General features: G+C 46.8%; 1 protein-coding gene and 1 long non-coding RNA gene across 2 annotated transcripts in view; both read right to left on the bottom strand.

Moving 5' to 3' along the window:
* The window catches only part of slc35a5 (solute carrier family 35 member A5), a 102,830-nt gene that overhangs the window by 50,117 nt on the left and 36,609 nt on the right, over positions 1–16,104 (bottom strand). The window lies entirely within an intron of this gene.
* LOC306833126 lies at positions 1,238–14,284 on the bottom strand. The gene is made up of 3 exons (XR_013780303.1): positions 14,100–14,284; positions 1,518–1,823; positions 1,238–1,416 (listed from the first exon to the last, which is right to left on the bottom strand). It is a non-coding gene; the product is annotated as an uncharacterized lncRNA (long non-coding RNA).

The raw sequence follows: 16,104 nt of genomic DNA, 5'->3' as shown, positions 1-16,104 counted from the left end.
TTCGTGTTTGCATTCACCAGGTTTACCTAAGGGGGGGAAATGTTTTATTTTATGCTGTCTTTGAAATCGATGACTAATTGTGCTCCTTTTTTTTTTTCTATCCATCTCTCTCTCGACTCCGTTTCTTTTTTCCTCCTCATCCCGCTTTTTTCCCCCTCCTTCATGTCTCCAAACACCGTCCCCTTCTGGACTCTGGATCTGAGAGTTGTGGACTCTTAAGGGGGGGGGGGGGGGGGATGCTCTTGCAAAGGTAGGATGTAAAAATGTACCGTGGGCTGCTGCAACAAACAGCTAGAAAAAAAAAGGAAAAGAAAAGGTGCGTTATACTCAGATAGTGCTGGAAAGGAGGTGAATTAATCTCTCTCACGGGAACACAAAGAGCGCAGGGGACCAATAGAGACACGGCCTTGGGGGAACCGAGGAGAAAAGAATAAAACTGACATCTTAAGAAATGGAGAGAGTGAGATTGGGAGGCAACAAGACAGTTGAGAGAGAAAAAACAGAGCGAGAGAAAGAAGTGCATTCTCCCGACGTGAGTCACTTCTGAGTGAAAGCTTTGTAATTTAAGCCACACACGGCGAGGGAGAAAGAGAGCGAGCGGGGACGATGGAGGGATTCAGACCGATGTAGATGCTTTAATCACAGCACAGCGGGGCGCTCCGATTAAGTGCTAATACACCTTTCCAGCGCAAGTCAAACTCGGACTAATTAAATACAAATGAGCTGAGAACATGTCCAACTCCTCATTATTAACTCCATCTACTTCTCTCTCCTGGTTTCTAACACGTTACCCGAACAAACCCTCCAATCAAATCACAGTCATGCTGATCTCTGTTTCCAGAATCTGCACCGAAAGTACAGAAAACGTAGTGATCAGTCAGGACTGTGGTATCGGAAGAGTTCTGGTTTCATCCTCAAGGTCACACCGCACAGGGGCGGAGCCAGGGTGACCTGATGGGGCCTTCCTGAGGAGAGGTGACGCGTGGTCAAAAAAAAGAAAGAGTCTTAGTCTTGAAGGAGTCTTTAGGGGAAGCGTGCCGTGTGCAAAAGCAATGTAAGCGTCATGCAGCGTGTTGTTGCACAGCCTTAAGAGTTGCAGCAGTTGCGTAGCGGTTGCGTGCGCCCCATGTCGGCAGGTCGTGGTCTTGCAAGCGGGCGCCCGGGGGTTCAAATCCGAGCTGTGACTCCATTCTCTAATCTCGCTCTCTGTCCTCTCTCTGAAATAAAGGCTCAGAACGCTCGCCATTATCACAGGACGTCAGGATCAAAGTCCTGACAACTTCCTGTATGAGCTGCTTCAAGTCCCGCCTCCTCTCCGACCACCAGCGACTGTGTAATGCACCGTGGTCAGGATGATCACCGCGTCCGAGTGACGAATCTGCACGTGTCCTCAAACGCAGCTCGTCCACTTGACAGCTGGTGTCAAAAAAAAAAAAAAAAATGTTAAGCAGGATTTTTTTTTGGGATAATTTTCTTGATCTGAAGGAACAAAAACAAAGACACATGTAGTGAGTCACCGCCGTGTGTGTTGATGATCCGTCACAGCGGACGTGTTGGCGATGATGCGTTCACAAGCAGCAGGTCGTTTCTCTGACCGGCGCCGTGCTGCCTCCTGTCAGGGCAGATGTAAGGAAGAAAAAAAAAAAAGGTTTAATCCGACAGACTTCAGCGAGGAGACACTGAAACGTGTTGTCACCCTCCTCTTCCAATCGGTCTGTTCCAACAGCAGTCAGTCAAACTCCTCAGATTCCCCCTGTTAGGAAATGTTGCTGAATGTCCGTTAACATGACGACCACGATTTGAAAAAGGTTCAAAATGCAGTTCTTTGGAAAAACTGAGATTTTTTTTGGTCAACATTCACATTTCGTCTGCAGACAATCGCTACATGTGACTCCCGGTTTATTCTGCACACACGGCGGTCTGGACAGATCTGATCTCTCTTATCCATCTATGTGGTGGAGCAACTTCCTGTCTGATTTATCAGCCACGATATTTTACCCAAAAAAAAAAAGTCCAATCTGAGGAAAGTTTTCAGACTTCGTCAAACAAATGTTCTCACAAATGTGGGTGCAGCTGACGGCGTGCTGTGCGTCTGTTTGTCAGGCCTGTGCAGCCGGGCGACACTTCAGATACAGAAAAACAATCAGCGTGAAAAAACCTTCAAACTTCTGATGGAACTTCAGATTTCTGTTCCCTGGCGGAGCCTCATTACTGTAATTACAGGTTTAAGAGAGTTCACTGCAAACTCAGGAACTCGTGACAAATCAGATTTAAGTGCTGGAGGTGAGCCGACTGCCTGCGACACTTAAAGCTAACTTTATTATGATGCAGACTGGTGCATTTCATCCTTCTCTTTTAAAACACTTCTTTGCTGATTTGTGTCCCACACACGGCAAACAATTGCACCGACTTTGAAGGAGGTTGCTGGTTTGAATCCCCGCCCGACAGGAGCCTCTCTGTGTGCAGTCTGCATGTTCTCCCTCGTGCGTTACGCGGGTTCTCTCCGGCTTCCTCCCACAGGTCCAATCACACGCTGGCTAGCTTACCTGCTGACTCTGAACCGTCCGTAGGTGTGAATCTGAGTTTGACTGGTTGTCCGGCCTTTGAGCAAACAGTCCAGGGTGTAACCCCGCCTCTCGCTCGATGACAGCTGGGATCCCAAACGGGAAAAGCAGAATAAATAATAGATGGCTGTCTGTCGGGTAAAGTTCCTCTAACGTCACCTTGTTAGCATCAAGTGCAAAGGTTACTCAAAGGTTACTCAAAGGTTACTCAAAGGTTACTCAAAGGTTACTCAAAGGTTACTCAAAGGTTACTCAAAGTACTCAAACTTCTCTTTCCCTAATTATTTAATGACATTTCAAGAAGTTTATTGTCATTAGTTTTACATTTTTAGTTTAACTTTCCGTCAGTCTAAGACGTGGAAGTTTTGCAGTGTTTTTGCAGTTTGGGTGTTAAAAGTCTGTTTCATCATAACTGGGACATGAGAGTCAGTTGACCGAAGTCGAGATGACCGGGCGAAAACCGACCAGTTTGTCTTTTCAATCCATAAAGGACATAAGAATGAAACGCGTCTTTAGAGTTTAAACTGTGTTATTGGATCCGATGCCTCACAGGTTCAGATGCATAAAGAGAGAAAGCTGAATCGTGAAAGTGAGCTTTATCGCCGACTTCCTGAAAAAAGGTGTCATGTTCTGTTTGAGGGGATTCCCACTGAAGAAGTCGTTTTTTTAAAGTGAGTGGGAATAGAAAGAAGAAAAAAAAAGATTGTTTTTCTCAAACTGGTTCCTTCAAACAATCAAGTTCACCTGTCGGACAAATACGGACTCTGACCCGGTTTTGAAACAGAAAGGAGGGAAATCCCATATATGGAAATGAGACACCTGTCCCAGAGAGCTTCAGGAGAAAAAAACGGGAATCTTTCCACACTCTGCAGCGCACACACCTCGCCCACAGTTTGCCCCGTGTGTGTGTGTGTGAGACTTACAGTCATCATTACTCAACCGTTGTAAGTCAGTGACGGGGCACAATCGCAGGCCGCTGGCTGAAGTCCACCTCTGTCACAGAGCCGGCCCTCGCAAACAGCCTCGGCTCGGCTCTCTGCGGTTGGCGGGCGGCTTTGATCCGCCGACAGAGAAACCGTTCCAAAGGTCACACAGGTGATAAAGCCGAGCGCGGTTACGTTCGTCTCCTCCCTGTCGCCTGGTCTTATCAGTGTGGCCTACATCCCACCAACTCAGGTCAGGCAAAGCCACGCGGCGAGCTTAAAAAAAAAAATCCTGCACAGTGCGAGTGTGAGAATCCTGTGATAAGGATTTAACCCTTTAACTGCCAGAATCATAACGATTAGAAAGGCCAGAGTCGATCTGTTGTGAGAATCTAAAAAATAATTTAGCTGAAGTTTAATAAAAAAGAAAAAGAAAACAATATTTAAAAATGTGTTTTAAGCGCCAATGAATCCATGCATTATTTTTCGCTAATCCAGGACTGGCTCGCGGTGGCAGCAGGCTAAGCTAGTTGTCCCTGCAGCCTTAAAGGTACATTTTAACATTGCAAAAGCATAAAATAAAAAAAATAAAAAGGAAAAAGAAGATATTTGATAATAAAGAAGATTATCTCTGCAATGAATGCAATCATACCGAATCCTTTTGGCCATTCATCGGAGAAATACTCTGAACTCTTTAGCGTTTTGAAATAGAATAAAATAGTGACACGTTAAGGTCACATGACCGTCCTACAGTCAGGGGGTTTTATTTCAACCGAGTTATCGAAAATATTAAAAAACATTCAGAAAGATTGCCTTGGTAGTTTCAGTGTTAATAAAGCCGAGAACTCTGTGTGAAACGTCCTTGAATTCTTTGAATGAAAACTCTCCGTTAAAAAAAAAAAAAAAAAAAGTTGAAAAAATTTGACCTTTAAAACACCGCGAGAACTTTTGTCAATGAAACTAAATTTAATAAATATGTCACTTTATGAGCTCGTGGCACGGCGAGCTCCACGACAGGACAAAGCGTTGACGTTACCGGTCACGTGAAAGGACTCGCGTGTGGCGTGTAGCAGGAGCTCTTTATTTCCATCAGCGATAAGGATTGAGACGTCAGATGTGGTTCACGGGTTAACTCGCCCCCCCCCCCCCCCCGTGAGCACACGCTCAGATCTGAGGCCGCGGCTGAGAGTTCGATAGTCTAATTGCTGACATCAAAGGCGGACTTTCACAACCATGTGACATCACCGTGCGGTACACTGGTCACACGCAGATGGTATTGACCTAAGCTACATAACCTCCGAGGACGAGAGGCCAAAATAACAGACTGGAGCTTGGTTAAGGCCCGACTATGACACAGCGTTTTAGTGCGACACTTCAGGTTTGAAGTGGCGTTTAAAGGTTCAAACAAGCAGAAGATTTATCCTCATTTGTCCTCTGATTGCAACTTTTTTTGTTTTTTTAAATGCAACATAAAACTAAGGAGGACAAATGCACATTTCTGCTCCGTTTCTATCCACACAGTATTTTTTTTTTTTATGTCTGTAAAGCGGCCGCCTTTCACGGCGGGACCTTGAACACATGAGAGTGTTCAAAGGGCTTTTTTTTTTTTTTTTTTCAGCGGCACAAGGTCCCTCTATGCCCGTGGTTTTGTGTTGTGGAGAAAAGCAGCGATGGGAGAGGGAATGCTTCAGCTTTCTCCTCTGATAGAAAGTCACATATTTGTAAAAGAAAGGCCTTTCGCAACAAGGCTGCAATCATGCTTCTTTGAAAAGACAGCCTGCCCTTTGGCCTCAGATATCTCTTCTTGGCGAGCGAGCGAAGGAAAAGAGAGGGAACAAACGAGAAAAGGTGTATTGACAACCTCTTCCTCTCACACTTTTTCTACCCCTCACCTCTTCCTCCTCAGACAGAACCTCTATCAACGTGTGTGCTCCTCCTTTGGAGGCCGTGTCAACGTTATCAGCGTGTCCATCCATTATACATCCAGCCACCCATCCGTCTGCAGTGTTTGAGCAGGAATTAGCCCGTAATGCCGAGGCTTTGTTTCCCACGCCGAACACCGAGGGGTTAACAGAGTAGCGTAGGAGTAGTTTCGATCCGTCAGGTAGGTCAGGTTTCTAAACATGACTGCATACCTGCGTGAAACCGTGTGCATGTCTTTGTGTGTGCGCGAACATGTTTGCATGTATTTGCACGCTTGTATTGAGACATGAAAAAAAAAGGAGGGGAAGGAATCCAATCATTCTTGATACGGCCGGCCCAGACAGCAAACACAAGTCAACGAACACATCGGCTTTCAGCATGTGCTCCTCCAGCACGTTCACACATTCACCTGACACGGCGGGCTGCAGCTCCCTGCAGACCCACACACACACACACACACACACACACACACACACACGGCTGAAAGCTATTGAAAATGATGCAATAATGAATACATAACATTTTAATTCAACACATTACATGCAGGTACTGAATGTCCTGCATCTTAACATAACTCTGATGCACTCAGCCTCCAGTGGACACTCGATGAACTGCAGGACTTTGGCTTCATTTATAAAGACCAGAGGTTTCTGCCTGTATGTAACATAAAGAAACGCAGTTAAAACTTCTCCTTATAGATTATGGATCAGTCAGTTTTGGCTGCTTCTCGAACTCCAGTCCTCGAGGGGCCGGATACCTGACGTCTCCTTGCTTTAAACCGACGTGTCGTCATCCAGCTCTGATGACGAGTCGCTCTTTGGATTCAGCGTGCACAGAGACCGTCAACCCATCAAACCGAGGAGGAGCGAGACCTTCCAGCCAAAAACAGTGTTGGAAACAAAGACGTGAATCCCTGCAGGCGGCTGGTTAAAGAAGGTTGAGAAACGTCTTCTCCAAAGGGCGGGCTCCTACACTTCTTACTGCGGCATATTAAAGCTCATGTGGGCGGAAGAAGAAGCCGTCCACATCGACGGCATCGTCGCTCAATCACAGCTGCTAGCTGACGGTTCCCATGAAGGTCATAAAGAGATGAGAAGGTCACATAGGAATAAAGCAGCATGAACAGTTTATAATACTGCAGACGAGAGAGGCAGAGATGTTCTTTAGATTTAAAACACACACACACACACACACACACACACACACACACACACACACACACACACACAGAGCGTTGAAAGGTGCTCCATCACACTGACTCATCTTTTGTTTATGTTTGCAGCTCCTCAGAGGAAACGTTACAGACAGAAAGTTGAAGCTCTGAAAAGCAGCGAGCATTTTGAAGCATCCTCACTCTTCCGTCATCAATCAGACACACACACACACACGCTCTTTGTGCCCCCCATACACACACACACACACACACACTGTAAAACGTTGTGACTGGAAGGTAATTTCATCTCGTCGTTCGTCGTTGCTTCTTCTCTTTTTCGGTAAATGACAAACAAAAGTTGGATTAGTTGGGACGACTCCAGGAAATCATTTTGTTCCTCCAACTTCTGTTTGTATTTTCAACAATAAAAATCAGTTATGTGCAAATGTTGTTTTTTCTAAATCGAGCCAGGCACTCAAAGATCCCCCACATGATGACAACTAACGACAGATTTTAACGGTTTGTCGTTACAGTGTGAAAAACATGGCCGCCGACACATCCAGACCCTGGCGTTAGTAAGACCATCACAGCTAATCCATTCACACACTGTTAAACGCCGCCGCCGAAGAGGCGGGAGCGAGTCAGGGTTAAGTGTCCTGCTCAAGGAGCTGCAGGAGCATCGAACCCTCCACCCTCCGGTTGAGAGACCTTCTGATCAGATCAGTGAGGTGTCACACTGTGAGGAAACATCAGATACTCGGGTCTCTGCAGACTCTGCAGAATCAGGCCCTGAATGGGACTGATTGTCTTGTAGCGTGTATCCTAATTTCTCCTCATTGAGCAAAGTTTATGAACGTGGCTTTTTGGGGTCTTTGCACGTGTTTAAAACAAACAGCGTCTGTCTGGGGTTGCAGGTTCTCGCTCAGGTTAAACAGTCTGCTGCATTGCACAACCTTTGTTTTTGCTTGAACAGTGCCACCACTTGAAACGTGCTGATACCATGAAATGACTAGTCGTCCGTTTAGAACGCACCGCAGCTTGACAGAACGCCACGCCGAGTCCGGAGGGATGAGGCTCGTGACGTTTATAGGACACATTCGGGGGGGGGGGCTGTTTTTTGAAGCAGATGAGTTTTGATCGTGGACGATTTCTCTGCAGAGTTTATGCACGTATGAGAACACACTCGCTCACACACCTTGTTTAATCCCTTTCATGGCGGGTGGCTGTGCAGGCGGATGCTGTTTAAACAGAGCGGGCCCTTGATGTGGGGGCCTCTGGGGGCCAGGGTGTGTGTGTGTGTGTGTGTGTGTGTGTGTGTCTTTCACCCTGAATGTGTATGTGTGCCTCTCCGAGTTTTCTGGCCATGGGAACAATGGTCCTTTAGAATGTGAGGTTACTGGTGCACTGACCCCTGGCAAATAAGAGCCATGTTCTGGCATTCCTCGCCTGATTGGCACTTTGAGCCTGCAGAGAGCTCAAAGGAGACACAGGAAATGTGACCAGTGTAATTGGTTATATATTAGCGGAGCATTCGAGCCCGTTTAAATGACGGAACATTCTTCAGTGACACTTAGGTGGATGGGGCCGGGATTCCACCGGCTACAGGGAGAGAGGACAAACAAGGGGGGACGAGCGGGAGGGAGGGAGGAAAGGAGAGACAGGGGGGGAAGACGATATCAAAGAGACGGGAATATGGAAAGACTTGTTCCAGCGGCCTTTAAAAAGGAGAGCGAGCATGACCACAAAGTCAGCTAATGTCTCGTGCAGCTCGTATTGACTCCGAGAGGACAAGAGAAACCAACTCCAGACCAGGAGACGACAAAAAAAATGTTGGGTCATTTATTTTAATTACATAACATTGCAGATAAACCTCCTTTCTGAAGTCGTCTAAAACGTGCCGCTCTGTTGGCCTTGATTTCGTATCGTAGTGTCTCGACGACCGTTCGTCATGGACGTCACACTCGGCGGGTGTAGAGACAGTCTGTGGACCCGAGGAAGTGCAGTTCTGATTGTGACGTTTACACGAGCTCATATTGATGTTTTGCTGAGAGAAGCGGAAACAACACGACACGGCGAACGTGCAAAAGGAGACTAGCTAGCTAACCGTCGCTAAAATACGGCGGATTAAATCTCCTCGCTTCAAAGCTCATTTGGAGACATATCGCCCCTCCTGACCAGCCGGGTCTCCATGGAGTCAAACCTTTAACTAGAAGAGGAGGAGATTTGTCTTCTGTGCAATTATTGGAACTCGTGGGGGTTGGCACCATTATTGGTTTGTGTTTGGTCAGTGTGTGTGTGTGGCGCTGTGAAGGGCGGGGCTGAGGTGAGGAAGCAGACGCCCGCTCCAGTGACACAGAAAGGCTTCATTGATCACAACATTTAGATCAGAGGTTTTCTTCAGGTCGTTCAAACGTTGGAAAGCACGTGACACCTTCGTGCACGTGACACCTTCGTGCACGTGACTCTCCCTCATATCTAAAAACATTTAACGGAGTTATTAAGGAGCCGGCTCCTGTGGCAGGAAAGAGTTTCTGGGTTTCCCATCACTCGTCCGTCCCCCTGCAGTCTGTCAGGTCATCATGTGTTCAGCACTCTCTCTCTCTGAAGCGTGGCGAGAGGAAGGAGGGGGGGAGGGGGGGGGGCTCTGTGTGGATAGACGAGTGAGTGGAGGCCAAATCAGTAGCTTGACCTCTGACTTGGGGCGGGGGGTGGGGGGGGGTGGCAGTTCATGAAGACTTCATTGAAGTCCTGAGTGCCTTTGTGTTTTGAATCGGAGCATCTCATTCTGGTTGTGCAGAAAAGGTGAGTCTCAATAAAGGTTGGGGGTTCGAGTCTGCGGAGGAGGCACGACGAGCAGTAACAACCTGCTCTCCTCTGATGCAGCAAATGTGACATCATCAATCTGTTAGACTCGAGATTTTATGGACACACACACACACACACACACTTGTTATGTGGCCTGAGGGAAAATGCAAAGCACACAGCAGACTATCGTGTTGACGACAGACTGTTGGATGTCAGTTAGTGTCTGCTCAGGACATTAAATCCTATGGGAAGCATGCAAATCTTGTCAAAACGTCCCGCCCACTCACATCAACACAGAGACCATCTCTGGGTGTGCTGAAGTTCACGTCTGACAGCTTCAGCACAGTTGGTGAAATTGGAGACCGTGTTGATGATTCAAAAGGGACTTTTTGAGTTTTCCTGACATCAGGAAGTGAAATAAGCAGCTCTGATATTTGGATCGATTTAAAGAAAAGCAAGTTGAAGAAAAGTTTTGGGATAAACTGAAAAACGGTAACATGAAATGAATTAAATTAGCATGATTTTAAAAGTATCCCCCCCCGCCCCTGTGCTCCCTCTGAAGCCACGCCCCCTCACTTGCACGCTCGTGCAACGTTCCTCAAAAAAAAAAGCATCATATCTGAGCTCGCAGTATAAACTCTGTCGTCAGCTTCACGACGTTTCACCTGCTGATTTAGTTTCGACGTAGGGAGGGAAAAAAAATTACATGGCACACCTGGGTTGTCATGGTGATGGTTTTGGAAAGGCGTGGGATAACTTGAAAGGATGAGGAGGAGCGAGCAGGGCAGCATCAAGAGTTTCGATTGTTCTGTTTTCTTTAGTTTTCTCTCTGAAGGAAACCGTCTCTGTAGAAGACTCTTCTTCTTCTTCTTCTTCTTCTTCTTCTGTCTCTAAATCTGCAGCAGCATCTCAAACTCGAACCCTCCGCCCGACGATGCGTGACCCTTGGCTGGCACGGCCTGCACAAACAAGTTCATTTGAACATTTCCGCCACATATTTCTTCACTCGCTTGGTGACTCTCACCCCCAAACTATTTTCTATCTCTGCCCACCAGCGTGCACACATGCTCGCACTCTCCCCCGTCGTCCCGTCCCGTGTGTGTGTGAATGCACGGAGGGCGAGTTGATTCATATCCTGGTCGTTAGCCATGAGAACCAGAGAACATTCCTCTGCATTCCATGCTGAGGTGCACACCAGGGTTGAGAGGAAGAGACAGGCATGTCTGAGGATGTCAGTGACTCACTGTCAGACCACTCGGATCATCTGTCTTCGATCAAAAGAGGCCGACACCGTTGGCACTGCGAGAAGCTTGAGCGGCGTCGACAATCTTCATCTCTTTTTTTTTTTATCGTCCTGTAAAGCGTTTGAGGGAGGGGTGGGAGGGGGGGGGCGGCGTGCATCGAGCGGATCGATGAGGCTAGAGGAGCCTCGGGGGCTTCAGGAAAAGTTTGTTTGGTAAGCGAGTTAAAGGTTTGAGCCCACGTGATCAATCAGGCCGAGACAACACGTCTCCTGAGTGAGCGACACACACGGACAGGGCTCCACGCAAAAAAAAAAAAAAAAAAACGGGGAATACACACTCGCAAACACAGACGCAGGGATTACACAGGCATTTAACAAGCTCTTTGTGCAGGTCAAAGTTGACCGCAGGCCCCTCAGGAAAAAAGGAAGGGGGGGGGGGGGGGGGGGGCTGGAGAGGCAACAAAGGGGAGAGTTGAGGAATGCAGGGGTACAGGGGGAACGGAGACACTGAATGAAACAAATAAATCTTAAACAGACATCACAGATGGATTCCTTCCTCCTCTGACATCCCCGTTCGGTTGCTCCGCTCGGCCTTCAGAAGCTTCCTGTGAATCTTTAAAAACAGGACCGACTCTGTGCGTTTGCTTTCTGACGCTTCGGAGGAGCGAAACGACGTCCCGAGACGACGGATCAGGCGGCGACATCGATCACGCTTTATCCTGTCGAAGAAGCTTGAAGTGAGACAAAGACAGGATCCATTTAACGCCTCTGAACTGTGTGATGGATGTCAAAGAGCAGCAGGTCTCAGTCCGAGGGGGGGTGTAGGACCACCCAGGAGCCCCCTAACCTGACTCCACCAGGTCTACAGCTTAGAGAAGGTGACTCTTGCAGAGAAATTGATTCTAATTTGCTTCTTTATTTTTCTTCCTGTAAATTATTGACCAAAAAAAACAAACTGGTTCCTTTTCAGCAAAATAAATAAAGTGAGTTTGAAGTCTCTCTGCACGTTCTGCATCGTTGCATCCTTTAAGAACTAAAAATCGGTTTCTGTCTCCTGAGCTCGACGTGGTATTTTCACGTCACATCCATTTTTCTCGCCGCTAATTTATTAGAACCTGACGAACGCTCTCCACTTTAAGACGCCTGAAGTGCTCTCCATAAGGACGAGGGGAAATTATAAACCATCCCAGGCTTAATTGCTGAACTCAATTACAGATCTTTAATGCAGGAGGATTCATTCATTTAGGTCTCGCGTCGGGAGAAAGTCTCCTGGAGGTTCTGCAGCAGGAAGCTGAAAAAACCCGACTTGCCCTCAAAGCAGACGTGCAGCAACAAGAAAAAGAGCAATTTGTGGAGAATGATGTGCATTTGTTTTAAAATACTTTGCTATCAGAGTCACCAGCCCCGAAGCACAATCAGACTCACAATTATGGAAGTGACCGTTCGGTACAAAAAAACGAGCAGCTGAGAGAGGACGTGTAGGAAAATATTCTTCAAAGACTCACTTTGTATGATAATGACCCAGTGCTCGCTTTAAAGGCTTCCTGCCTCGCAGCTACTGGAAAAGGTCACTCCAGGTCAAGGAGGAATTATTGGATTAACAGCGCCCTCTAGTGCCGGCGTGTGGTCGATGTTTCAGGAGGCTTCAGAGCAGAGTGAGGCCAAAAGAGCAGCCGGAGGAAGAACTGTGTGTGTGTGCGGATCACGGCCCATAGATGGAGGTGTTGCATTCTCACAGCAGCTCGCACGCACCTGATCCACACAGAGCAGGTAGAGAGACACAAAGAGGAAATTATGAACGGAAACATCCCTCCAGGAAAGACTGGATAACGCTGGTGTGTGTGTTCCAGGGCCGCTCAGACTCTCCTTCGTGATAGATAGATGAGTGAGTGACAGGAGGGACGCCGACGACTCTGCTGCTCTTTAGAGAAATAAATCAGAGCGCAAAACCTTTTTCATCCGTCCCTCATGTGAGATTTTAACACTTTGATAAGTGTGTTAAAAAAAAATCTGCAGACACCCTGATATGTTCACACTGATCCACAGGCCAGCACGGCATCGTTAGGGATTCTATTAACAGGCCTCTCTCTCTCTCTCTCTCTCTCTCTCTCTCTCTCTCTCTCTCTCTCTCTCTCTCTTTCTCTTCTCTCTCTCTCTCCTCTCCTCTCTCTCTCTCTCCCCCTCCCTGTCTCTCTCTCCTCTCTCTCTCTCTCAGCTCTGACCTGCACCAGTTCTGCACGCTCGCTCGGCTCCCCCTGGGGGTTCAGGACATCGCCCCATCACTCCTTAGATTTCTGCATGTACATTAAAACTCCACTAGGCGCCAAACTCAAACAAATACAAACTTTATTGACGTGTGTTTCTATACGTCGTTGACGCGCGTGTGTGCTCTCTGTGTTCAGTGTTTGTGCCGTGCTGTCGAGTCCGAACACACCACTGTGACCTCTCTCTGAGTCAGTGAACAGAATGTACCTGCAGGGATAAACAGTGCTTATTATTAATTATGCATGCGTGTAACGCTCGACCGTGTGCATGCTGTATATATATATATATATGTATGTACATCTATTCCACACTGGCTGTGTTTTTCCTCCGCGGCTCTTCACAGCTTTATTTTGAACGCTCTCTGACCTCTGCGCCTCAGCGGTGCATTCCTGCGGCCGTCGTGTCTGCGAAAGGAAAACAGCCTTCAAAATCCGTCTATGCCGGAGCTGAAACTCTGACATTTCAGAAGAAGTTCAGGTGTGTGTGTGTGTGTGTGTGTGTGTGTGATGTGGATGTTCTGCTTGCTCAACTATTTCCAGAAAACAAACAGCTGTGCAGAAATTCTGTTAGGAAATATGAACAAGAGTCCGTTATTCACTGCTTCGTTGTGCAATCTAAGAAGGGCTTCAACATTTGGGAAGTTTTCAAAAAAAAAAAAAAGATTCTCGAGTTTGTCAAAGAGAGAAAACACTTCAAAAGAAGCCGCATGGTGGCAGCTTGAGCTCATCACAGGTACAAAGAGAAAGGACTTCCTGCTTCCTGTGTTTGGTCAGCGAGCGAGCGAGCGAGGCCGGCCTGAGCCGGTTCATGGGACGTGTCCCTCTTCTGGTGTGTAATGTGTTTGGAAGGACTGTAACGGTCCAAAGGGGTCACTGTTTGGTTTGGTTCTGGAGTCACGGTTCAGTATAAATGTGGTTCAACAGGAGAGAGAAAAAGTCCCTGAGGTCTATTTCAGCTTTTAGTCCTTCCAGCGAAAAGCTTGTATGACGTCACTTCATTCAAATATTTGAATTATTCTGCTTCCACTGTTACACAACCATCAATACTGCAAACAAATACAACAAAAACACTTTAACAATTAGACAGTCTGTTTGTGGGTCCTTTGACTTTTTAAAATGTTTTCTTAAATCTTAAACCCTTTAAGGTGTTCGTGCCAAACGACACCTCAAAAATCACTCTGCTGTCTCCTGTCCAACTGAAAGCACAAACACGCCCGTGGTTACCTCGATGAAGACGTCTTCATTGTTGTTTCATCTCTTGTGCTGTTTAAGTGAATCTTCTTCTTCTTTGGTGTTATTCAGGCACCTTGCATCCACATAACCTGCAGGATCCATTCAACCTTTTCAGAGTCAATATCACATCCCGCCATATTTAAATATTTAATGAACGCTGCCCTGCTCACAAGGAGAACCAATGGGCTCCCACCAACCTAACATCCTGCTCACCTGTGACCTTTAAACACCTGACTACAGCACGCCACACAGGAGGCTCACACCGCCATCTAGTGGCCAAAGTGATTCACTTAATCCATGCTTTAAAAAAACAAACGGCCGTGCAGATTGAAAGTGTTCAGCGTGTGACTCACTGCAGCTTGGTGTGCAGTAGCACTTCATAGCTTTAGGATGCTGTAATCCTTCACCTCCTCCCCCCCCCCCCCACGCCTGTCCGAGGGTCCTGCATGGGAGCTGACGTCAGTGGAAACATTGGGAGGGAAGTGCTGGTGAAATGATTCAGGTCTGTCTCAGCTGGTGGCTGACGGCGGTCCTCGTGGGACTGAACTCAGGACTCCTCGGCTCTTTAAAAGTCTTTGCTCCTTTTTCAGTCTATTCTGAAACACTAAAGAAAAGCTTCACTTGCTTAGTGATGTGGATCAAATGAGCCCAGTACTAGTGTTCGTGGATTATTAAATCCAAATTTAAGGCATGCATGGCCCCAAAACAAACTAACCAATCAAATCTCACAGATGTTTTTATCTTTTTACCTCAACTTCATTTTTCTGTCTCGGATGTTTCTTATCCCAGATGAGTCCCTGATGGGATTTGAACCCATTCTCTCCTGTTTTACCCCATGTCAGCCACAGCGCCTCATTGCTTTGACTAGTTTCAGGTGATGTGTTTAGACCTCGAGATGTAGCCTCAGGGTCCGTACAATTGAATGACTTTCAGGCAGTCCCGGGAGAAATCCCCTGCAGTTGTCCAAAAGTCATGGAGCCGGTTAGCAGAATTCCTTCATTTGCTTTTTGCTAAACTTTTCACATAAAGTGTGGACGCAGGAGTCCCTCCACTGGGATATTGAAGATGAGACAAGAGGGGGTTGTGTCACTTTCATTCGAGACGTCAAAGTCGCTGCATGCAGAGTCCTTTGCGATGCAAAGTTCAAATCTAGAAATGTTGAAAATAAGAGACTTTGGTTCATTCATTCAATCGACCAATTGCAACAGCCTCTCGAAAACCCTCCACAATGATGAATCTCTGATATGGCCCGATAGTTTTTAAACCACATTGTAGATTCTGCTGCTTGAACCCAAGATGTCTTGACACATGAACCATAAGTATCTGAACTAAATGTCCAGTTTTTCAGTTCAATATTCAAAATGCATATTTTCATCCCTATACGTTTTTAGCATTACTAAGTTCTTCCTTTGCTCAAGCATTCAACATGTTATCAATCAGCTTGTTAATGTAACTGTTGTGAAACAATATACAGTAGATGAGAACAATCAGTTTCTAATAGCTTGTGGACATCGAGCCTCTCTGTGTACTTCTTGTTTTAGTTTCAGTGAGCTGTCGTTGCCATCTGTTTCGTTTCTACGGCGCAGAGAAGAGCAGACTCAGCCAGAGTCTTCCTCCGCCTCTCTTCAATCTGTCGCCGCCGTTACTGAGCAGCCTCCGCGACGCTCGTCCGCCAAACCAGCTGTGGAGCTGGCGTTCTACCTCGCCGAGATTTGAGTCAGACGCAGATGTCCCTGGAAAGAGATCTGGAGATGAGCGGGGAAAAAAAACTGCACAATGCTTCAATTCTTGGAGCTGATTTAAAAGAAGTGATTCTTGACCCTGAATTTTGGGGGGATTTAACATATTTTAAAAAAAATGATTCCTCCTTCGTCCAAGACTTCTGGTTTTGTCAGACACTTTTTTTGGTTCATCATTCCGAATGGATCCAGACAAGTCCAAGTCAAGGTTCAAATCATTGACAAGCCAGTCCAAGTCCAGTCTCTAAAGGTCTATG

This window comes from Symphodus melops (assembly GCF_947650265.1).
Source record: "Symphodus melops genome assembly, chromosome: 12".
In the NCBI taxonomy this organism is placed as follows: Eukaryota; Metazoa; Chordata; class Actinopteri; order Labriformes; family Labridae; genus Symphodus; species Symphodus melops.
Note: the sequence above shows the minus strand (reverse complement) of the source record. Positions and strands in the feature narration are given on the sequence as shown.